The 25,240-nt window shown below is 41.0% G+C and overlaps 1 protein-coding gene across 12 annotated transcripts in view; it reads right to left on the bottom strand.

Moving 5' to 3' along the window:
* Window positions 1–25,240, bottom strand: part of PITPNM2 (phosphatidylinositol transfer protein membrane associated 2) — a 341,114-nt gene that overhangs the window by 255,575 nt on the left and 60,299 nt on the right. For all 12 annotated transcript variants that reach the window (XM_044275701.1, XM_044275709.1, XM_044275705.1 and 9 more), the window contains exon 2: window positions 14,654–14,731. The gene's annotated coding sequence lies outside the window, so the exon portion shown is untranslated. The remainder of the gene's footprint in view (window positions 1–14,653; window positions 14,732–25,240) is intronic.

The following is a 25,240-nucleotide window of genomic DNA, read 5'->3' as shown; positions in this document are numbered from 1 at the left end:
TTATATCAATATTCGTTTTTAATTAAAATAGGGCTCTTTCTTCACCATCTGTGAGATTACAACATGCTTTAGGATAGAGTAAAGTCCTCACATCTTGCCTCACTAACCATACTGCATATTGATCAGCAGTATGTGTGTGTGTGTGTCAAGTCCATAGTAAAAGACATGGCATTGTACATAAACAATGCTCCTCCACCTTCCATTTACCCTAGTTTCCAAGATTAGTTAGTTCAGACAGCCAAAAATACAAAGGGAAAAAATGTATACCTTCTCTTCTCCCAGCCTGTGGAGTTGGTGTGTTTCACATAACGGGCAGCAGTGAAAAGCCTGTGTTGCCCAGGAAGACAGAAAGTAAATAAATCACTAAACTACACTTGTGAACAAATAACACATTATCAGATCTGGATAATGCAAATAACATCTTAAGGAACAATGGACCTGATTTATCAAGACTGAAATGTGCTACACCAGTCTTGATGGGTTCTGGACTGCTCCTCTGGCACTCCATGTGCCATACGCTCATAGCTGGCGTAGATTTCAGTAATCATTTACACCAGTTTCTGGCACAAATAATGATAAATGTGCCAGGGCTGATGGTCTTTCCTACACGAACGTTGGAAGGTCATCAGTATCTGAATGGTGAGGTTCCAACAACCGGGAGCCCCCGCCAATCAGCTGTTTGAGAAGACACTGGCACTCTTGTGAAACCCCCGGTCTTCTCGCAGCTTAGGCTACTTTCACATCTGCGTTTTCAATTCCGCTATTGAGATCTGTTATAGGATCTCAATAGCGGAAGAAAATGCTTCAGTTTTGTCCCCATTCATTGTCAATGGGGACAAAACTGAACGAAATGGAGTGTGCCAAAATGCATTCCGTTCCGTTTTGTTGTGTCCCCATTGCGGACAGAAAAACGCTGCAAGCAATGTAAGTCAATGGGGAGGGATCCGTTTTATCTTGACACAATAGAAAACGGATCCATCCCCCATTGACTTTCAATGGTGTTCATGATGGATCTATCATGGCTATAGAAGACATGACGGATGCATGCAGTTGTATTATTGTAACGGAAGAGTTTTTGCAGATCCATGACGGATCCGCAAAGAACGCTAGTAGCCTTACCAAACATGGAGCTGTATATTGTATAGTGGCTATGCTTGGTATTATACTCAGAGGCCTTCACGTCTATGAGGCTGAGCTGAGCCTAGGCCATGTGACAGATAAATGTGTTGCCCTAGCCTAGAAAAATCTGCGAGAAGGCTGCGGTCCTCACAGAAGAGGTGGTGCTAGGGCTGCAGCTATCGTTTATTTTAGTAATCAAGTAGTCTATCGATTAATCAAGTACTCTAATAAGAAATAACTAATTAAAATAACATTTTCCTTAAATAAAAAGGGTCATCAGAACCGCCGTGCCATCAGTTACCCCCAGTGCCATCAACTCCCCCCAGTGCCATTAGTCCTCTGTGCCATCAAAAAAGGTCATCAGAACCCCCGTGCCATCAGTTACCCCCAGTGCCATCAGCTCCCCCCAGTGCCATCAGTCCTCTGTGCCATCAGCTTCCCCAGTGCCATTAGTCCTCTGTGCCATCAGCTCCGCCCCCAGTGGCATCAGCTCTGTGCCAATAGCTCCCCCCAGTGGCATCAGCTCTGTGTCATTAGCTCCCCCAGTCTCATCAGCTCTGTGCCATCAGCTCCCCGTGCCGTCACCCCCTATGCCAGCAGTCCTCCATGTCCTTAGCTCCCCCAGTGCCACCATCTCCGGTCCTAGCCATCAGTCCCAGTTTAACACTTACCTCTCCTGTAGAAGCGCAGCTCCACAGCTCCTCAGTCTTCTTCGCGGCGCACTGCAGGATACAGTACAGTGCAGCGCGGTGCGGGCTGGCGGGTGACCATGGGGAGTGAGTAACAGCAAGTGATTCACTCATGCTCCGTGGTCACATGACACAAACGAATCCTCGATACAATAAAATTGCATCGAGGTTTTTTTTTCTGTAGAATTAGTCGATTCAATCGTTGCAGCCCTAGCTAGTGCCTTCTCAAACAGCTGATCGCTCCCTAATTTTTGGTATACATCACAATCAGACAATGTCTGCAAGCTTCTGTAAAGTACATTGATTTATTCCTGACAACTATCGCTCCCCCTTTATCTGCCTTCTTAATAATAATAGTGTCATCACTTTTCAAAGATTCAATTGCCATAAGTTCATCTCTAGAGAGGTTAAGCCCTTGGTTTGGAACACTCTGCCAAATGGATTTCAACTCATGAATCACAGTCCGCTGAAATACATTCAAGGCATCACTGTGTATGACTGGGCCAAATTAGCTCCCCCTGTGCAACACATCAGGAATCACATTCAACAGGAACACACACCCTTGGTGCGATTGCAACTGGCATAAAAATATTTTTAATCTTATTTTCTGACACAATCTATAGAAACCCACTATAAAATGAAACTCAGAAACATCAGAAGTGAGCACAAACTCAAAACATCTGTATTGGTCCCATGTATGTGCCCCATGATGTTTTATTATATGCAAATGAACATGGGACCAACACAGATGCCGTCAGCTGTTAAGCACACATGTAACAGGTCAGACAATTTCATAGGTACAAATCTGCTGACAGATGTCCTTTAAGGGTACTTTCACACTAGCGTTTGTCTTTTCCGGCATAGAGTTCCGTCCTAGGGGCTCAATACCAGAAAAAAACTGATCAGTTTTATCCCCATGCATTCGGATTGTTCAGGATGCATCAGGATGTCTTCAGTTCAGTCTTTTTGACGTTTTAGGACGGAGAAAATACCACAGCATGCTGCAGTTTTCTCTCTGGCCAAAAAAACTAAACACTTGCCAGAATGCCGGATACGGCATTCATTTACATAGAAAAATGTATTAGCGCCAGATCATGCATTAAAAATACCGCAATGCGCATGCGCAGACCTTTAAAAATGCTAATTTTTTTTAAAACTAATCCGTTTGTCCATATGACAAACGGCCAGATGGATCTGTTTTTGCAATGCATTTGTGAGACGGATCCGTGTCCGGATCAGTCTACAAATGCTGTCAGTTTGCATGCAGATTGCCTGATCCGGCAGGCAGTTCCGGCGATGGAACTGCTTGCTGGATCACTCTGCCGCAAGTGTGAAAGTAGCCTAAGTACTTGTTTCTGCCTTATAATCAATATTAGATCAGAAACTGTGATGACAAGATATCAGTCTTCATTTCATTTTTACCCCTTTTATCTACTTGTTTTTTACACCCTACTTCCTCTTCCTTTTCTGATTGCATACTGCTTGTAAACTCTCTTGATGTAATTGTATAATTTTCATGCATTTAACCCGATACCTTTCTTTTGCGCAAGTATATACTCTATTATGTTGGGAGTATCTCTATCAAACTTAGGCTACTTTCACACTAGCGTTTTTACTGGATCTGGCAGGGTTTAGCAAAAACGCTTCCGTTACTGATAATACAACCATCTGCATCCATTATGAACAGATCCGGTTGTATTATGTATTCTATAGCCCTGACTCCATTTGAAAGTCAATAGGGGACGGATCCGTTTTCTATTGTGTCTGAGAAAACGGATCCGTCCCTATTAACTTGCATTGTGGGTCATGACGGATCCGTCTTGCTCCACATCCCAGGACGGAGAGCAAACCGCAGCATGCTGCTGTATGCTCTCCGGTATAAGAACGGAATACATTTTGGAGCATTCTGTTCTGTTCAGTTACGTTTTGTCCCCATTGACAATAAATGGGGACGAAACGGAAGCATATTTTTTTGCTCATCACATACACACGTAGACAAAATTGTTTGTACTCTTCCGTTTAGGCCTCATGCTCACGACCATAGTTTCATTCCACATCCAATCTTTTGTGCACCCATTTATTTCAGTTGGGCCTCAAAAGATGCGTACAGCACACCTTGTGCTGTCCGCATCCATATGTCCGTTTCGCTGCCCAGCAAAAAAAATAAAAAATTATAGAACATTTCCTATTCTTGTTTGTCTTGTGGACAAGAATAGGCATTTCTAACAGGGGGCGGGACCCACCGATCCGCAAAATGTGGCACACACTCAGCCGGTATCAATGTTTTGCAGATCTGTAATTTGTAGACTGCAAAAATGTATATGGCGGTGCGCGTGAGGCTTAAAGAAAGAAAAACTCACAAAGGTCGCTGAAATAACTAGAAACTGACAAAATTATTAATAATTAAAAATTTACTGAAAATCAACTAATAAAAATCAGACATTGCTTTAGAATTCTGGTTCATCTGAATAATCTATAAAACAAACTAATAAAACTGGCCTGGACAAAAATGATGGTACTCTTACTTGCACAACCTCTTGAGGCAATCACTGCACAGTAACTCTTCTGTACCTGTCCACATGTATTTTGGCAAACTGCTCCAGCTGTCTCAGGTTTGAAGGTTGCCTTCTCCAGATTGCATGTTTCAGCTTCTTCCACAGATGTTCAATAGGATTTAGATCAAGGCTCATAGAAGGCCACTAAAGAATAGTCCAATGCTTTGCTCTTAGCCATTCTTGCATGTTTTTAGCTGTTCTGGGTTATTATCCTGTTGGACAACCAATGACTTGCAACTGAAACCAAGCTTTCTGACACTAGGCAGCACATTTAGCTCCAGAATGCCTCAATAATCTTGAGATTTAATTGTACCCTGAACAGATTCAAGACACCATGTGCCAGATGCAGCAAAGCAGCCCCAAAACATAATTGAGCCTCCTCCATGCTGCACGGTAGGTACAATGTTCTTTTCTTTGTATTCTTCATTTTTGCATCTGTGAACATAGAGCTGATGTGACTTGCCAAAAAGCTCCAGTTTTGTCTCATCTGTCCAAAGGACATTCTCCTAGAAACTTTGTGGCTTGTCAATATGCATTTTAGCAAATTCCAGTCTCTCTTTTTTATAATTTGCTTTCATCAGTGGTTTCCGCCTCGGTCGTCTTCCATTATATTTATTTTGGCTAAGACTGCGACATATGGTGCGATCTGACACTGATGTACTCTGACCTTGGAGTTCAACTCTAATCTCTTTAGACGTTGTTCTGGCTACTTTGGTTACCATTCGTATTATCCGTCTCTTCAATTTGTCATTAAGTTTCCGCCTGCCACCACGTCCAGGGAGGTTGGCTACAGTCCTGTAGACCTTAAACTTCTGAATAATACGTGCAACTGAAGTAACAGGAATATCATGCACTTTGGAGATGTCTTATAGCCTTTATATAGCCTTTATCTTTAACATGTTTGTCTATAATTTTATTTCTAATCTCCTAAGACAACTCTCTCCTTAGCTTTCTTTGTCCCATATTCAGTGTGGTACACACCATGATAGGACACACCTTAATTTAACATGCCCCTATGGTCGAATTATTTTCAGTCTTTTTGTGGGTTACCATAATTTTTGTCCAGGCCATTTTCATTAGGTTGTTTTTTTTTAAATTATTTTATTGAACCCCAATTCAAAAGCAATGTCTGATTTTCATTAGCTGACTTTCAGTAAATGTATATTTATTATTACTTTGGTCAGTTTCAAGTTATTTCAGTGACCATTGTGGGTTTTCCTTTCTTTAACAGAAGGGTGCCAACAATTTTGTCCACGTGTGTACCTTCATTGCAAATATACTACATCATCTTGAAGTAACATTGGTACTAGGGTGCATCTCATACCGCATAGTATGTGCTGTTCCCTTAAACATTCGGTCAGGGTGGAGGCATGTAAGGCTAGGCTGGCCTCTTTTTGTCTTGAGATTTTCTAGTCTTTCAACATCAGTTTGTCAACCGGCCATTGTTATTTAATCTTAGTGAGAAACCAGCTATTTCAACTTGTGACAATATACCTAAATGATCATGATCGCTATCAGAAAATGAAAAAACTTCGACTTTGTTCTCATTGAGTGTTGAAATATCTTCAAAAGACATACTTAAAATTGTGATGGCGTGAAGTAAACTACAGTCTCAACAAATGGGGCGTGGTCTGCTCGTCAATGGCGCCGGACGCTTAGCGCATCAGCTCCGCTGGCTACAGCTCTCACCGCTGGCTACAGAAATTCGTCCCTGAGACACCCTACACTGCGCCCGAGATGGGCAAGCTGAAAAAGCAACAGGCACCTAAGAAACTCGCCGAGTTTTTTGCAAAGACAGCACCGCTCAGCCCGGCATACGTGAGCGACCTGTCTCCATTAGCTCAAGCAGCTGCCTCTCCGGCCTCCTCGTCGGGGACTTCACTGGACCAAACAGAGTGCCCCCAAACTAACTCCCCTTCCCTGCCACTGACTGAGGAATCCATGCGGGCTATTCTGACATCGCTTTGCTCCTCTATTAAAGTGGACATCTCTGGAGCGCTGAAAGAGCTGAAGCGCGAACTCCACAGCTTAGGTGACCGCACGGCACACGTGGAAGATAAAATGGCCAAGTTTGCCACTTCTCATAACACGTTAATAGATGCCCATGAGGCGCTCGAAGAGGAAGTGGCGGCGTTGAAGACCAAGCTACAGGATCTAGAGGACCGTCATAGACGAAATAAGGTGAGGCTCCGGGGGGTCCCAGAGGCGACTGGATCTGAAGGCCTAGAATCCCTCCTCAAAGGTCTAATTAAAGAAGCCTTACCCGCAGTGTCTGAGGTGGATCTTACAGTCTTAACAAATCAGAAAAAAGCCACACCAACGAGACCATCTCCTCCAAACCCAGTGATCGATATGTCTATTAACAAATGTGTATTTACACAGTACATGACTAGTATACAAATAGCTAATACCAACATGAACATGGGACACGTGATTTCAATCAGCACCAGTATCCACCATACAAAATATATATATATTTAATAAGGAAGAATAAAACCTCAGTATCTGAGGAAAGGGATTTAGGGATCATTATTTCAGAAGACTTAAAGGTAGGCAGACCATGTCATAGAGCAGCAGGAAATGCTAGCAGAATGCTTGGGTGTATAGGGAGAGAAATTACCAGTAGAAAGAGGGAGGTGCTCATGCCGCTCTACAGAGCACTAGTGAGACCTCATTTGGAGTATTGTGCTCAGTACTGGAGACCATATCTCCAGAAGGATATTGATACTGTGGAGAGAGTTCAGAGAAGAGCTACTAAACTGGTACATGGATTGCAGGATAAAACTTACCAGGGAAGATTAAAGGACCTTAACATGTATAGCTTGGAAGAAAGATGAGACAGAGGGGATATGATAGAAACTTTTAAATACATAAAGAGAATCAACAAGGTAAAAGAAGAGAGAATATTTAAAAGAAGAAAAACTGCTACAAGAGGACATAGTTTTAAATTAGAGGGCCAAAGGTTTAAAAGTAATATCAGGAAGTATTACTTTACTGAGAGAGTAGTGGATGCATGGAATAGCCTTCCTGCAGAAGTGGTAGCTGCAAATACAGTGGAGGAGTTTAAGCATGCATGGGATAGGCATAAGGCCATCCTTCATATAAGATAGGGCCAGGGGCTATCCATTGTATTTAGTATATTGGGCAGACTAGATGGGCCAAATGGTTCTTATCTGCCGACACATTCTATGTTTCTAAAGCAGATATTTTAGTAGCTTATTAGAGGAAGGCTGCTTTGCCCAGGAGGCAGTGTGCCTAGGTGGGCTTTTTTCATATACAATGGAATCATTTTCTTCCCTGAGCTCTGTTTTGCTCCTTTTTTGTAATTTACCCCAAAACAGGGATAAATTAAATACTGTACTCAAATGATATGACCATGGACTCCAAGTCCGACTGCAACTCACAGCATCACAGGTCATTATAATGCGGTGAGTTCGGGTCAGCATTATGTGGTCAGTCCAGGAAATACGTCCATTACATGGGTTGTTTTTCACATACCAAACATGGCTGTCCAAAACTGATCTTGGGAGGAGTATACATTTAACTCATTCTGTACCAATAGCCATCATGACAGAATATCTCGTACTTAGATGCTGCTCTAGAAAGGCTGGAACATTAGTGTAATCAAATTGGGCAAATTAATTGATTGCATGACATTTGGGGTGGTTAATTGATGCAGTCTCAGAAGAAGTTGTGATGTAATTATAAGAGGAGTATTTGCTGCAAATTTGCTAGATAGAGAAGCTGCTTTCAGGACGTAGCTTGGGATCAATATACTAATTTACTAGCCTACAATCTGCTCCTAATCAGGTACTGCACTTCCATAACCAAAGTCTCTCAGTTCTCTCTCAGATTCACAAGAATCACAAGGATATGATACAGCTTATATGCTGTGCTAAAAAATGGTAATATGTAATGTGTAAAATCTTTATTTACTGCAGCATACAATAAAAAAAAACTGATAATTGTACTGTATATCATTTGTATAGTGAATCACCAGCCCGACATGGAAATATTCAGAGTTTTTGGCTCAGATATTAAAGCATGATGCAAGCATAAAACATGTTTAGTGAAAGTGGCAGCTTTTCCTGTGAAGGAAACTGAGCCATTTATACACCAACATGGGAATATCTGCCCAGAAAACCCTGTCTATACAGAGATTTGTAATATGAATTTTCTATACAACTTTTTTTACCATAACAAATGGATGTATAGTCTGAAGCAGGGGTGAAATGCGTTTTCTAGTATGAGGCCCACATTCTCAGACTACCACTCCAAAAATAAACCTTAAAATGGTATTCCGATTTGAGACATTTATGGCAAATCAACAGTATATCTGGGAAGATGAGGGTTCTACTTATGGGATGGGACTCACACCTGTTTGGAGCATGGGGGACCCCTACTCCCCCATTCAGCACTCCAGAGGGGACAGTACATAGCACAGGCACCAAAGAGGGTTACAATCAGTCATGATGTGCACTTAACAGTTTTGTCCCCATAACAGTGCCTGCTAGGCAGTGCTCTATGAGTTTACCTGTACTTGTGGGGTTCTCCATAGGATAGGTCATCAATATCAAATAAGTAGGGATCTGACACCCAGCACCCCCAATGATTAGCTGTTACCTAAGACTGCAGTTCCAAGAACTAAACAGCATACACAACACAACAGCTTTGTGTAGCGGTCATTCTTGGGTACTGTAAATGATGCTCCTATTCAAGTGAACTTGAGATTGGCCTCTGCAGGTAACCATTTATCAGTGAGGGAGCGGGTGTCAGACCCCCACTGATCTGATATTGATGGCCTATCATTTGGATAGATCATCAGTATCTTAGTTCTGGAAAACCTCTTCAACGCCACTCCCTTTTTTTCTGATACAGAAGCAAAATGTGAGCACCCACTAGAGGGCGCTCACATGTATCGTCTCATATCAGCATTCATATACTGTATATATCGTCAGAGCAGGAAATAAGCAATAGAGCTGCTCTATGATGATAACATGGCTAGCAAGCTGCACCAAATGTATCCTCTGCATGTGTCATTCTGACAAATTTGGAGCAGTTTCCATCTGTACAGGACAATGTTATCAAGGCAGAGAACTCTCAAAATATGTTTTCTCTTTATAGTCTTCTAAGAAAACTGTTTCATGTAGTTGGGCTGTAAGGAGCACATGCGACCATAGATATACAGCAGCCTGTCAAAAAACCACTGAGGGGGCCAGGAGAGGTAATTAAAGGTGGGGGAGTCTCCTCATGAATACAGTGGACGATTTACAAGGAGTTTTACTGTAATTATTTCAATGATTTTTGGTCTTAAAAGGGCATCTGTCAGCATATTTGTACCTATGAAACTGGCTGACCTGCTACATGTGCACTTGGCAGCTAAACACATGTTCATATCCCATGTTCATACGTGCCCACACTGCTGTGATAAATTATTTTTTGATATATGCAAATGAGCCTCTAGGAGCAAAAGGGCGTTGCCGTTACACTTAGAGGCTCAGCTCTCTATTTACCTGCCGCACTTTGACAGGGCCAAGCAGTGAAAACACCTGGACTTGTCAATCAGTGTAGCGGGCATGGCAACTGCAGACAGCGGAGTCTCTAGGAGTAACAGCAGCGCCCCTATTGCCCCTAGTGGCTCATTTGCATATATTAAAACTAAATTTTTCAGCAATGTGGGCACATATGAACATGCAACCAACACAGATGCCTTCAGCTGCCAAGTGCAGGTCAGTCATTTTCTCAGGTACAAATCTGCTGACTGATGCCCTTTAAGACCAGCTGACTAATGTACATCAGGCAAGCCTGGCTCTCACCTGCCACCAAAATACTTTGGGGGTCATTTATTAAGACCGGCATTTTGGATGACAGTCCTTATAATCCCTGCGCTGGAGCCGCCGAAGTTATGTAGAGGCGCCAGCGTCTACCTAACTTCGGCACATTCACCGCCTGTCTAAATCTATGCCTGCTTCCTTCCTGAAAATGGATACACTTCAACACCTAGCCAGTAAGTCATGCCACACACAACTAATAAAGAAGAAGTGTTACAAACGACAGATAGGGCCAGGTTTCATTAGACAACTAACATGACACACTATACAGCAGCTACAGTTATCTGGAAATATTTCACACATCGCAGGAAAAGTTATAGGAAAAGCACAGAAGAGATTAATGCAACCAGAAAAAAAATTAAATAGAAAAATGATAATCACTTTCAAGCCAGCAAGTTATTTTAACAGTAATATTACTGAAGACTGATTAGGAGCAAATTAATGTAAGTGTCTTCTTCTAGAAAGAAAACACTATTTGGGATAAGAAAATTAATCTACTTTCCAGAAAAAATATAATGAAATTTGCACTAATCTATTTAGGTCGTGAACACTTCATTCCTAACTAATTGCTTGTGTTAATACGGATTGATCTTGTCCTTCCAATCCAGACATGGGATATTCAGGGTTCCTGCTGTCTATGCACTATATATCCTGTAACAAGCAGCTACAGCTCTAAGGATAATGCTTGCCTTTACTTCCACTAGCAATCATAACTCTGCAGATATCTCAATAGCATCTTATTCTATTTTAAAATAAGCAGCACATAAATCATAGCCAAGACACCATACTTACAGAACACCGCAAGCGAGCAAGCAAACCAAGGGCTGTCGTACAGAAGGAGGGTGTCTATGCCTGCTGCTGTGTGACAGAGTACACCTCCGTCATCTAACAACCTGGGCACCTGTGTCAACAGCAGCCTGCTTTCTCCGGTCCAGCTCAACAATATGATGTGCACAGAGCCACGACTTTATAGATAATTTACAGCTGGGATACAAAGGTACATGTGAATTATTCAGCAGGCAATTAGAGCAAACACATCAACAAAACCCTTTAAAAGCCAATCGAAAGTATAATTAGAGGTTTTTGCTTAAAAATCCACTCCATACTTTTCTGCTGTAAGCATGTGATCACCACCACTGGGAATCTACGCAAAACACAATCCCTTCACAATAGAAAAGGAAGTGCTGTGAGCAATAAACAATACAGCAACCAGAAATATACAAAATTAATAAAACACTGTATTCATGTAACGGCGTTGTGGTATTTTCACTGCAGTAACTTCAAACAGAATGACATACACCAATCAGCCAAATCACATGCACACATTTGGAGGCATATGTTTTTATTATTACATTGTTCTTATTTTGGGCTGGGTCTTTATAAAAAAAATTTTTTTTATCCATTTGTCCGCTATGGCCTTCAGGTATTTACTATATCTGCAGACTGTTCTATCTCCTTCTCAATGAAATCCATCAGAGAACTGCCCTGATGGCTGGATCTGCAGCCCTCGTTTCACTGCTGACAGCTCATAAACACTCAGACCAGCTGAAGTCCTATCACTGCCCAGTGTATCAGCCCCTGTAAATGAGCTCCTTCTTGTGTCCCAGGAGTACAAATCCCAGCATGGGTTTATGACAGGCTCTTATTAATTTGCACATAGTACAATGAAGGCTAAAAGCTGATGAAAAGTATTCTGCACGATGAAGCCTAGGCTGGAGCGATGTACGATAATATACTGAGACCTGCATGTTAGAAGGAGAATCAGAGACAACTTGTGCTGACAAGATTCTGGTTTCAGAAAACAAGGATATTCTTATGATCTAAACAGAATTGTTGAACATGCATACTTGACTCTAGTCTAATAAGCTATTCACTTTAATAGGAATGAGCTGCAATACCACACACTGCCCATGGACAGAAGTGGCACAGTTTTTTTTCCTGATCATGCAAGCCTCTTTAAGGTATGGGTAGAGGACTTTGAACAGGTTCACACATGGTCGCTTGGTTGTGCCTTGTGAGAAAATGCAGTATCTAGATGGCCTATATATATTTATGGTAATGGAGGATGCACCTGTTTTTCTTACACAACCGTATTGCTCTGGTTGTGCTGATTCTCAATCCATATTTTTCAACAGTAACAGAAAAGCACTAAAATGCAATGTGTCACCCAAAAGTGTGTCATCTCCACTTCACTGGTAGCGGTTTTATTTTTTACAAAATATATATACTTAATCAGTTTTCAAATTGAGATTTGCATATATTAGCACAACCATAAGATAAAACAAATATAAGGCTGGCAACATTGTAATTATTTTATATTAAATTAAGAAACATTGCCAATGGGCAGGAATCTGCTGGAAGCCACCATTGGGAATCACACGTACAGATCTACAAAGCTCATAAATTAGTACAGATTTTAATAAGTCACTTATGCTGCTGTTCTTTGAAAGTTGTTTTCTTTATCGGCATGATACTAGATGCCATTTATTATAGAAAAATAGAGCTCAGCACGCCGTAGTTGCAGTGAATGGTGACGATCTTTTATTCCATATCTATTTCAGGCAATTTAAGTGTGGCGTTTCAGTCAACAGACCATTCTCAAGACAGACTGCCATTGATAATCTAGAAAATTAGGGCATCGGGGAAGATGAACATCACCAGGAAGAAACAGTGTTTGAGAAAGATCTGTTGACCAAAACGTCACATGTAAATTTGCTGAATTAGATATTGAATAAAAAGATCTTCACCATTCACTGTAACTACGGAGTACTGAGGTCTATTTTTCTACATATGGGGTTTGGGTCCAGGAAAATAAATCGAGTGCCACTAAACCCGCTGCATCATGGTCCTTTATTATAGTTTTACACCAGTTTTCTGGCAAAATTTATGACTTTCACTGTTGCGGCCCATCTCATTGAACGGTAGAAAACTGGTGCCCATTACAGCAGATATCTAGGCCAGCTCCTGGTTGTAGTAAATTTCTGTTATTGCGTACGCACAGCAGAAGATGGAACTAATTGCGTAATCCTCTTGATAAATTGGTCTGATCTTCCTCCAGCTATGTTTTCACTAAAGACTGTAATGCCCAATGTTCAGGTAACACATTCATCAGCGCTCAATTGCACCGGCAAATGCAAACGCAATGTGGGAGATACGACTGCGTTACGTTCCTCCCTCATTCGGTTCTGCTGATTATTGGCAACACATCCCTGGTTACACTAGGAGATGTGCTACCAATTATTGGCCATTTTTCATCCTGATGAAAGATGCCCATCAGCCAACAAACAAGAGTTCATCAGTTGCTCTAATATATGGCCCAATTCCTATGTACACGTGTTGTTCATATTTGGCCCAAAAATCGTGCAGTGTGATACAATCGTAAGATGTGAAATGCCATCTTTAAGGGACACTGACAGGGCCAATAAGCATATTGAGGTATATATATATGGCACTACAGGTCTTATAATGGGCGCTTACTGTACCGGACTTCACAAGATCCGGCGCATGCGCCGGGCACTGTTAAGCGAATCGCTTCAGAGCGGGGACCGCAGAAGCCGCCCAGCAAACTGAATATTCATGAGCTGGGCGGCGCTTCAAAGCGGCAGTTGGGGAGGCTGGCTGGGCGCAACAGAGGTGAAACGCCGCCCCTTGGGCAGATTGAAGACCGTTGGAGCAGGTTATAAAACTTAAAGTTTACTGTATGTATAATGTGGACAGGAGGGATACTTATATGATTGTAATACCCATTATAAGACCTGTAGTGCCATATATATACCTCAATATGCTTATTGGCCCTGTCAGTGTCCCTTTAGTCAATTATGTCAATTTTGGAGTATGTCTGTATTATGTGAATAAAGATCATCATCATATATATATATATATATATATATATATATATATAAAAATATTATAATAAAGAATACGCAATTTGAAATTTGCAGTTACAAACATCGATAACATCTTCTTGATAACATTATGTTTTCTGTACACAAAAAAACTGGATCAACCAATATCGGGAATCTGAAAAGGAGTTCCTGTGGGTACAGCCAGCTATGAATATTTCTGGCTGACACTTATTATATAAAGCACCTAGCTTTTACACTTTCTCGTCCCTTCATGTGATGTTCCTGTGCAAGTTCCAGCAGATGATACACAAATAACTATACAGCAATAGCCATCCACAGTGACCTTACAATCAAAAATAGATTTTAACACAAGGGAAATTAGATTAAGGATAATTATTATGAAACTCTCTGAAAATAAATAGCACGTGAATGACATATAACAGGCTCTGCAGGAGGCAGAAACAGAATATCTGGAAATAGCATACCAAATGGATGTAATCTGATTACTGGAGATGTCCGGCTGCACAGGCGAGATAGAGCGTGAGGAACAAAGAAAACAGGAAAGGACTGGGAAAGTGCACTCACTCCCGATCTACAGAGCACAGAAATAGTACCTGATTGGCTCCTAGTCTTTAGGTATGGTGAACATCTGGAAAACCCAAGACTCTAATTGTCTTCATTCTGTTGCCACACTGGAGAAAAAGGAAACACAGATTACAGACGTTAATTATGTGATCTGAATGTGAAAATAAACAAGAAGATATATACACAATGATCAAAAATGTCAGATATCGTTTTAGATATTAAAATGCAGGTATAACCTATGTCCCCTCATTCTTTTAGCCCTCTAAGAAGATGAGATCTCTAATGCTGTTTGACAGGGTCATCACACTGAGAAATGCATTAGCTCTCCGTACAAATGCTTCAAAAAATAACATTCTCCTTGGAGGAAATAGGGTGGCTGGTGGTAATTCACTTTCCCACACTGACAAAATAGAGGAGTGTCTTCAGGGTTAAGGTGTCAGAAAACATTTTGTTTTACCCCGCAGAGCCAGACCCAGCACTAAGAATCAGAAGCGAACCTGCGCCATTACTCTGGAGCTGAACTGAATGTCTTATTGAGGTGCATCAAGACATATAAGTACTATTAGTATATGTGAACAACACCTCCAGACACTGATGAGTGTGGAGACCAGAAGTGTCACGTCTCAGCTAACACATTTGAGATGCTGCTACTCAGAAAACTGAGGTCAAAGAAATATTAATTAGGAATAGGAACATATTTATTCCCAGAATTTTTGTACAGTCATTCTGAATTGAGAAAGCTCGTTGGAAGAACGAGTGAAACGTTTTCAAGAAATCTACAGTACGTCCAGTTGCCTTGATTTATTCTTTACAGAAATATTAATTAGGAAGTCTGAATAACTCCCTAATATGTGATTATAAGATACTCTGGACTTCCTCTAAAGGGGGTCCGCTGTTGAATGTAAACGTCCATGAGCCATTTAAGTAGGAACTGAAGAGGAAAAGTGGCAAAATGCTCATAAATCCAGTAACACTTTATAAACAGGGTTTATTGGGCTCATATCAACTACAACTAGAAGGGGCTGTCTGGTTTCCTGAATGGGAGATGAGCTGTAGGAACCCAGCAAGGAGGCCACTATACAGCGCATCTGTGATCTAAGTATAGGTCATTAATAGCAAATTTCTAAATCACTTCATATAAACAAATATGCCTGCATCCACCGGAAAAAAAGAAGCTGTAAAGTCATGGCCACTAGGCGTCTCACTTACACCTAGGTTGCAGTCCCCTGAATGTTGTCAAGCTAGATCCGCCCTGGAAACAAAGACTCAGGAGCCAGCTGAGAGGAAGAGGGCGCGTGTCAGAGCTAGCTGAGATTGGGAGACTGATAAAACAACTGCTTCTACATTGCCTCTGAATTCACAGGAGTTTCCTGCTTTTCTGTAAGTGTCATTTATCCCTGCTTATCAGTAGAGGGAAGTAAGGGAAGAGAGGTCAATGCATACAGTACTAATAGAAGAGAGACACTCACTGCTTGTGAGAGAAATGCATCTAGCTGTGCAGCTAAAACAGGGAATAATATGGCTGAAAGAGACATTAGGGAAGCCCAAACATAACTGTTCCTTCACAGTTATAATTGTACAAAATCATTTGAAAATTCAGGTACGCTTTAAGTAAATAACTTTGAACATGTTCACTTTATTTCAGATAACATGAAGTTAACCTAAGAAGAAATAGTCTGTATTTAAAATGTCAGCATTTTCTCACCCACAGACCAAGAAAAATAAAAACACTCTCCATGAAACTGGCGCTAGTCTAGCTCACCTGTTAGCTCTCCTAAAATATCCAATTTAGTAGCTACTTGTATTCCCTATCAAATAACTCTGCACCATAATTTCTTAGAAACTTGTATGCATTGTGACAATATTCCTTTGTTATTCCTTCTGGAAATATATAAACTGATAACTTGGCACTACCATTCTGCTTAGCGATAGGGCATATGCAAAGTTTGATACTGAGAGGACAACATCGGCTTGTGAAAGTTTACACCCCCTTGACATGGGAAATGCTAACACCCTCTTGTCCATTTATTGCTACATGTCAATACAAATGTGTAAGGATACCTGGCAGGTTCCCTTTCAGTAATGTTACTGTAACCCTCTTGCCTTCATACATATACAATACACATATTCCAATGTTTTGGACTCAAAGGTAGTGTAGTTTATAGAAGCATTACTGGACACTCACCTGGAGGCAACCAATGTCAGTCTAGTTAGACAGCCACATACAATCTTTCCTCAAATTAAAAAAAGAATATTTTCCCTTACAGTTCATCTGTTGCTTGTGCGCTTGGCAGATGAAGACATCTGTGTTGGTCCTATGTTCATATGTGCCTGCATTGCTGAGAAAAATGATGTTTTTATATAAGCAAATGAACCTCTAGGAGCAATGGGGTATTGCTCTGCTCTCTCTAACTGCCGTGCCTTTGCCCAGGTGTGATTATGTTTACACTGCCTGGCCCTATCACTCAAAGCGTAGAGGACACAGCAGTTGCAGAGAGAGCAGAGTCTCTAGGTGTAATGACAACACCCCCATTGCTCCTAGAGGCTCATTTGCATATATTAAAACATTATTTTTCTCAGCAATGTGGGCACATATGAGTATAGGACCAATACAGATGCCTTCAGCTGCCAAGTGCACATGTAACAGGTCAGCCAGTTTCATAGATATAAATCTGCTGACAGATGCCCTTTAAAAGTGAATTTCCTGGTGATAAATTCCATTTAAAACTACCTTTTACTTATATGTAACCAGCGCAGCTTTTCAACCTGATATCAGAAATAAACATTTTTTTCCCTCTTGACCCTCATCTGAAAGAACATCTGTTCAGGCAGCCCACAAACTGATTTGACTGAGCTGGCATCTCATCTCTTTTAGCTCTGTGCTAAAGCCAAAACTCTGAGCCATCTGGCTGCTTTCTCTGAAGGAAGAAAACAAAATTTTAGATTATTTTAAAAAAGAAAGAAAAAAAAAGAAAAACATTTTTCCTCTTCGTGAGTTTTGCATTGATATTGATAAGGAGAAAAAAATAGAAAAGGACAGTGTGCTAATATTAGATTGTGCTTTTCTGCAAGGACAGGGTGTATCTAGGAAGAATACTAGGTTAAAGAGAGCAGAGAATTTATTTTTAAGCGGAGGCCCTCAGGATTATTCCATAGAGCACCACTAACCCAATGGGACCAATAACATCACACTGCAAATAAGAGGAATGTTTTTCCCCTGGAACAGTCTTTCCAGCACCAGATATAGCTGCTGAATACAGCCAGACACCAAGATTTTCAACGTGACTTTTGCATCTGCTATGGAACAAAGTCTCACCAGTGGGAATAGAATAATATCTATTATAGAACTAACTTTCTGATACTTCGTTAAAAATAATAGAACTGCTGCAAGTCATAAGGCTTATCGCAGTCCCAGTGGAACGGAGGATACGTAGGTCTCTGTAACAGTGACTTTGGTCATGTTGCCTCCACAGCACTGTATTGTAGAATACTGAAGAGAATTTAAGACATATCAATGCTCTAAAATCATTATTGACACAACATACTAATAAGTAAACCCATCGAAAACTATAAAAACTGTCCAAAGCGACCATTAGATATCATGGTATTACAGCCCTTTTTTCAAAGAAAGAAGCAATGCAGTAATCTACCAGGATGTTTTCAGCATCAGGACAAGATATTTAACCGTAATGTAAAACAAGAGAGAAACACAAAAGTTATATATTATTCTGTAATGTCCACTTTAAAAAGCAAAGTACCAAAAGAGACCAACTATGAAGATCCTCATCGGTGTGAGAGGTACAGTAGAAAGTAAAACAGTTGAGGGCCAGCTGCCATTGAGTAAAAGAAAATGTGATGGGGAGGGAAGAGAAGGGTAAAAAACAACTACTTTTTTATTTTTTTTCTATTTTTTAAGGGCTTTTGTCAGAATGTATTTTCGTGAGGACTAGGACAACCAAAACGAAGAATACATGTTCAGGCCAGAAAAGATAAGCCACTCATTTCTGAAGGATTATTTTTAAATCAGAGAATAGATATGGAAAAAGGGTGATTAATTTGGACATGAAGTTTGGCATCGAGACCCATGGGTGGCTATTTTATAGGAGCTCCACGCATAAGGTTACCTATACGTGGATTTCTGATCAAACATTAAATTTACAAAACAGTAGAGTACAGACTATTCAGAGAGTGAGATGTATGAGGGTCCACACCCTACAGGCTCCAGGATGATGCTCCAAATCCCCGCCTTCTTTCACCACCCAGGTATAATTAACAAGAACAGGCTCCTAAAAAGGCTGAGGTGAACCCATTATTTATTTAGCATAAAATTAAGTCTCACTGGGAAGAATTTTGCCAATATGGTACATCAGATTTTTAGAAAATCTAAATTAAGACATGAATCATAGATACAGTTTTTTGAACATGGGACGAAAAAGGGGTGAGAAATAGCAGTCTTTTCGTTATATTTTTTATACTTGTTGAATCCACTCATGGCTTCATCTTAAAACACAAACTGCATGTGCGATTCCAGTAAGAAAAAAAAAAAAGAAGACTCAATTTCCTAATGAGCCAGCTATACTAATTATAAAGAATTATTACAGCCTGGATTTTCCTGTTGACCTTTTTTACTAATGTTATCTCCTACACAGTAGTTTTTAAATGTATGCAGTGGGCTCCCACAAACATTTTACATTGAAATCAAGGGTGTTTGTTGATTTCAAAGGCTGCTCACTGTCTCTCAAAGTGCTGAGTATGTTCAAACTGAGTATATTCATTCAGATTTCAGAGCGTATACCGCAAAGAAATCTGGGTCCCACTGTTTCCATTGGGAATCTGTTTTGCTACTGTTGTTCCTTTATGCAGTTTTTGTGTGGAAACCACTGGAGGTTAGCCCCATTCAATGGGGCTAACCTGCCTGTTGACCCACAGTAGCTGTAGATGCAAACCTGAAGCTCTAGATCAGGCACCCTCAAACTGTGGCCCTCCTGCTGTTGCAAAACTACAACTCCCAGCATGAACGAACAGTCTACAGGTATCAGCCTGCAGCAGGGCATTGAGGAAGTTGTAGTTTTACAACAGCTGGAGGTCCGCAGTTTGAGGATGCCTGCTCTAGATAAAAGAAGTACCCAAATAACTAGTCTCTATAATATCACCTCAGCATAGTCTAACTGAACATGTAGAAAGGGGTTTCCCCAACAAGACAGCTCATTTTATTGACAATTACTTATCCATACATTTCTGACCTAATCTCTGATCCTCACAAGGCCATCTTCTCGGCTCCTCCACAATCATCTCCAAGATTTTTCATGTGTATACCCTATACTCAGGAATTCCCGACACGAGCACATCAGACTCTCCCCAACATCCAAACCATCAAAAGCAACCTGAAAACCCACATCTTCAGGAAAGCCTACAATGAACCCAGCTGTCACTACACTACCATCTGGACAAATTCTATCCTCACCTACTGTTCACTTTCTCGTTACATAGAAACATAGAATGTGTCGGGAGATAAGAACAATTTGGCCCATCTAGTCTGCCCAATATACTGAATACCATGGACAGCCCCTGGCCCTATCTTATATGAAGGATGCCCTTATGCCTATCCCATGCATGCTTAAACTCCTTCACTGTATTTGCAGCTACCACTTCTGCAGGAAGGCTATTCCATGCATCCACTACTCTCTCAGTAAAGTAATACTTCCTGATATTACTTTTAAACCTTTGCCCCTCTAATTTAAATCTATGTCGTCTTGTAGCAGTTTTTCTTCTTTTAAATATTCTCTCCTCTTTTTACCTTGTTGATTCCCTTTATGTATTTAAAAGTTTCTATCATATCCCCTCTGTCTCGTCTGTTTTTTTTTATTTTTTAATAACACAATATAGTCAGATAAAAGGAAGTTTAAAAGGATTAGTGGGGAGGGAGGAATTAATAAAAATGGGGTGGACTGGGGACACAAATTATTTAGAGGTGTTGGAGTCAGGAACACTGGGGAAAAATATCACAGGAAATAGGATAATTTAATGGAACACGTATGGGTGGAACTTAAAAAAATACTGGATATTAAAGGGTACTTGCAGTATACACCTATTTGGAAAAATATTAATTTAAAGGAAGTGCAAAGGATTAGGTCTTATATAGATTGGGAAAAAAGGGGTAAAATATCTAGCTCAAATATTTGAGGAAGATAAACTGAAGGACTTTGCTACCTTGGCAATGGAGTTCGGGATCCACCAAAGGTATAGTTATAAATATCTCCAGCTTAAAAACGCTGTTAGGACACCAGTAAACCCAAATAAATATAGAAAAGAACAATCAAATCGAATATTTAAATTCACCAATGGAGGAGAAGAAAAAGGAATTACGGCAAAAAGGTATGGAATTTTGATGGAGGCAAAAAAAGAAGGGATTATAATACTAGCCAGAGGAAAGTGGGAAAAAGAGCTCTTATCCTTCACGGAAGAAAAATGGAATGATGCCCTTAGAAGTTATATTAAGGTTTCGGAAAGGGCCTCACATAAAATCTCCCAGTTTTTTATAGTCCATAGGTTACATCGATCTCCCTGGGCGTTAAAGAAAATGGGGGTTAGAACCTCTGATAAGTGTCCAAAATGCAGGGGTGAGAAGGCGGATCTTATACATTGTTTTTAGAGATGCCCTAAATTGTTATGGTATTGGAAAGAGATTGTAGAGATTACATTAGTATTTTTGGGTATCCAAGTTTTGGAAGACCCGGTAGTCTGTATTTTGGGGGCCACTGCACATCTCAATTAAACAGAGACATACAATCGGTGTTGATTAAAGTACTATTTCAGGCTAGACTGCTTATACTTCGGAAATGGGTAAATAAAGATCCTCCCACAGTGGGACAGTGGCAGGAAGCAGTGTTTAATCTGATTAAATTGGAACAGGCGTCTAAGAGATATAGTGATAGAGCAGAAAAAACTGATAAAATATGGAAGAAATGGTTGAACCAGGGCCGAGGTGCTTGAAGTTAAAAAAAAATATATATTTTTTTTTTTATTTCCCCCCTCTCTCTTTCTCTCTCTCTCTCTCTCTCTCTCTCCAATTGGGTGTGGGGGGGGGGTGGGGGGGGGGGGAGGGGGGGGGTATTCAGGGCAAAATGTTAATATATGGTTGAGTATTGTAATACAGACCTTTTGGACAGTCTGATATTGTATATGTTTGTATTATATATTTTTTGTATTATAAAAAAAGAAAAAAAGTTTCTATCATATCCCCTCTGTCTCGTCTTTCTTCCAAGCTATACATGTTAAGGTCCTCTAATCTTTCCTGGTAAGTTTTATCCTGCAATCCATGTACCAGTTTAGTAGCTCTTCTCTGAACTGTCTCCAAAGTATCAATATCCTTCTGGAGATATGGTCTCCAGTACTGCGCACAATACTCCAAATGAGGTCTCACTAGTGCTCTGTAGAGCGGCATGAGCACCGCCCTTTTTCTACTGGTAATTCCTCTCCCTATACACCCAAGCATTCTGCTAGCATTTCCTGCTGCTCTGTGACATTGTCTGCCTACCTTTAAGTCTTCTGAAATAATGACCCCTAAATCCCTTTCCTCAGATACTGAGGTTAGGACTGTATCACTGATTTTATATTCTGCTCTTGGGTTTTTACGCCTCAGGTGCATTATCTTGCAACTTATCAACATTAAATTTTAGTTGCCAGATTTTTTACCATTCCTCTAGTTTTCCTAAATCCTTTTCCATTTGGTGTATCCCTCCAGGAACATCAACCCTGTTACAAATCTGTGTGTTATCAGCAAAAAGACACCTTACCATCGAGGCCTTCTGCAATTTCGCTGATAAAGATATTAAACAATATGGGTCCCAGAACAGATCCCTGGGGTACCCCACTGGTAACAAGACCATGGTCTGAATATACTCCATTGATTACAACCCTCTGTTGTCTGTCCCTCAGCCACTGCCTAATCCATTCAACAATATGGGAGTCCAAGCCCAAAGACTGCAATTTATTGATAAGCCTTCTATGTGGGACAGTATGAAAAGCCTTACTAAAGTCTAGATAAGCGATTGTCTACTGCACTTCCGCCATCTATCATCTTAGTCACCCAATCAAAAAAAATCTATAAGATTAGTTTGACATTATCTCCCTGAAGTAAACCCATGCTGTTTTTCATCTTTCAATCCATGGGATTTTAGATGTTCCACAATCCTCTCCTTAAGTATGGTTTCCATTAATTTCCCCACTATTGATGTCAGGCTTACTGGCCTATAGTTGCCCGATTCCTCCTTACTACCTTTCTTGTGAATGGGCACAACATTTGCTAATTTCCAATCTTCTGGGACGACTCCTGTTGCCAGTGATTGGTTAAATAAATCTGTTAATGGTTTTGCTAGTTCACCGCTGAGCTCTTTTAATAGCTTTGGGTGTATCCCATCAGGCCCCTGTGACTTATTTGTATTAATTTTAGACAGCTGACTTAGAACCTCTTCCTCGGTAAAGACACATGCCTCAAAATATTCATTAGTCTTCTTTCCTAACTGAGGTCCTTTTCCTTCATTTTCCTTTGTAAAACTGAACAGAAGTATTAATTGAGGCAGTCAGCTAGTTCTTTATCTTCTTCCATATACCTTCCTTCATTTGTTTTTAATTTGGTAATTCCTTGTTTTTAGTTTCCTTTTTTCATTTATGTATCTGAAGAATGCCTTATCGCCTTTTTCCCCTGACTGAGCTAATTTCTCTTCTGCCTGTGCTTTAGAAGCTCTTATAACTTGTTTGGCCTCTCTCTACCTAATCTTATAAATTTGCTTGTCATCCTCTTTTTTTTTAAATAATTCCTAAATGCTATCTTTTGGTTTTTAATGATTTTGGCTACTTCTGCTGAGTACCACAGTGGTCTCTTCTGACAAGCCTAATGCAATTTTCTGTTGCCTTCAATAGTGCCACTTTAACCTGCTCAGGACCGCCGTACGCAGGATTGCGTCCTGGCGGCGGCCCTGCTCTTCTGGGTGGACGCATATACGCGTCCTCCCGCGAGAGCCGAGATTTCCTGTGAACGCGCGCACACAGGCGCGCGCGCTCACAGGAACGGAAGGTAAGCGAGTGGATCTCCAGCCTGCCAGCGGCGATCGCTCGCTGGCAGGCTGGAGATGTGATTTTTTTAACCCCTAACAGGTATATTAGACGCTGTTTTGATAACAGCGTCTAATATACCTGCTACCTGGTCCTCTGGTGGTCCCTTTTGTTTGGATCGACCTCCAGAGGACTCAGGCAGCTCAGTAAAGTAGCACCAAACACCACTACACTACACTACACCCCCCCCTGTCACTTATTAACCCTTTATGAACCACTGATCACCCCTGATCACCCCATACAGACTCCCTGATCACCCCCCTGTCATTGATCACCCCCCTGTAAGGCTCCATTCAGACGTCCGTATGATTTTTACGGATCCACGGATACATGGATCGGATCCGCTAAACACATATGGACGTCTGAATGGAGCCTTACAGGGGGGTGATCAATGACAAGCGGGTGATCACGCATATATACTTCCTGATCACTTCCCTGTCATTGATCACCCCCCTGTAAGGCTCCATTCAGACGTCCGTATGATTTTTACGGATCCACGGATACATGGATCGGATCCGTAAAAATCATACGGACGTCTGAATGGAGCCTTACAGGGGGGTGATCAATGACAGGGGGTGATCAGGGAGTGTATATGAGGTGATCACCCCCCTGTCATTGATCACCCCCCTGTAAGGCTCCATTCAGACGTCCGTATGTGTTTTGCGGATCCGATCCATGTATCCATGGATCCGTAAAAATCATACGGACGTCTGAATGGAGCCTTACAGGGGGGTGATCAATGACAGGGGGGTGATCAGGGAGTCTATATGGGTGATTACCCCCCTGTCATTGATCACCCCCCTGTAAGGCTCCATTCAGACATTTTTTTGGCCCAAGTTAGCGGAAATATTTTTTATTTTTTTTGTTTGTTTTTTCTTACTAAGTCTCATATTCCACTAACTCGTGTCAAAAAATAAAATCTCACATGAACTCACCATACCCCTCATGGAATCCAAATGCGTAAAAATTTTTAGACATTTATATTCCAGACTTCTTCTCACGCTTTAGGGCCCCTAAAAAGCCAGGGCAGTATAAATACCCCACATGTGACCCCATTTCGGAAGGAAGACACCCCAAGGTATTCCGTGAGGGGCATATTGAGTCCATGAAAGATTTAAATTTTTGTCCCAAGTTAGCGGAAAGGGAGACTTTGTGAGAAAAAAAAATAAATAATCAATTTCCGCTAACTTATGCAAAAAAAAAAAAAATTCTATGAACTCGCCATGCCCCTCATTGAATACCTTGGGGTGTCTTATTTCCAAAGTGGGGTCACATGTGGGGTATTTATACTGCCCTGGCTTTTTAGGGGCCCTAAAGCGTGAGAAGAAGTCTGGGATCCAAATGTCTAAAAATGCCCTCCTAAAAGGAATTTGGGCCGCTTTGCGCATCTAGTCTGCAAAAAAGTGTCACACATGTGGTATCGCCGTACTCAGGAGAAGTTAGGGAATGTGTTTTGGGGTGTCATTTTACATATACCCATGCTGGGTGAGATAAACTTTGTA

The sequence above is a fragment of the Bufo gargarizans genome, chromosome 1 (assembly GCF_014858855.1).
Source record: "Bufo gargarizans isolate SCDJY-AF-19 chromosome 1, ASM1485885v1, whole genome shotgun sequence".
Lineage (NCBI taxonomy): Eukaryota > Metazoa > Chordata > Amphibia > Anura > Bufonidae > Bufo > Bufo gargarizans.
This window is presented reverse-complemented; position numbering and strand designations above follow the sequence as displayed.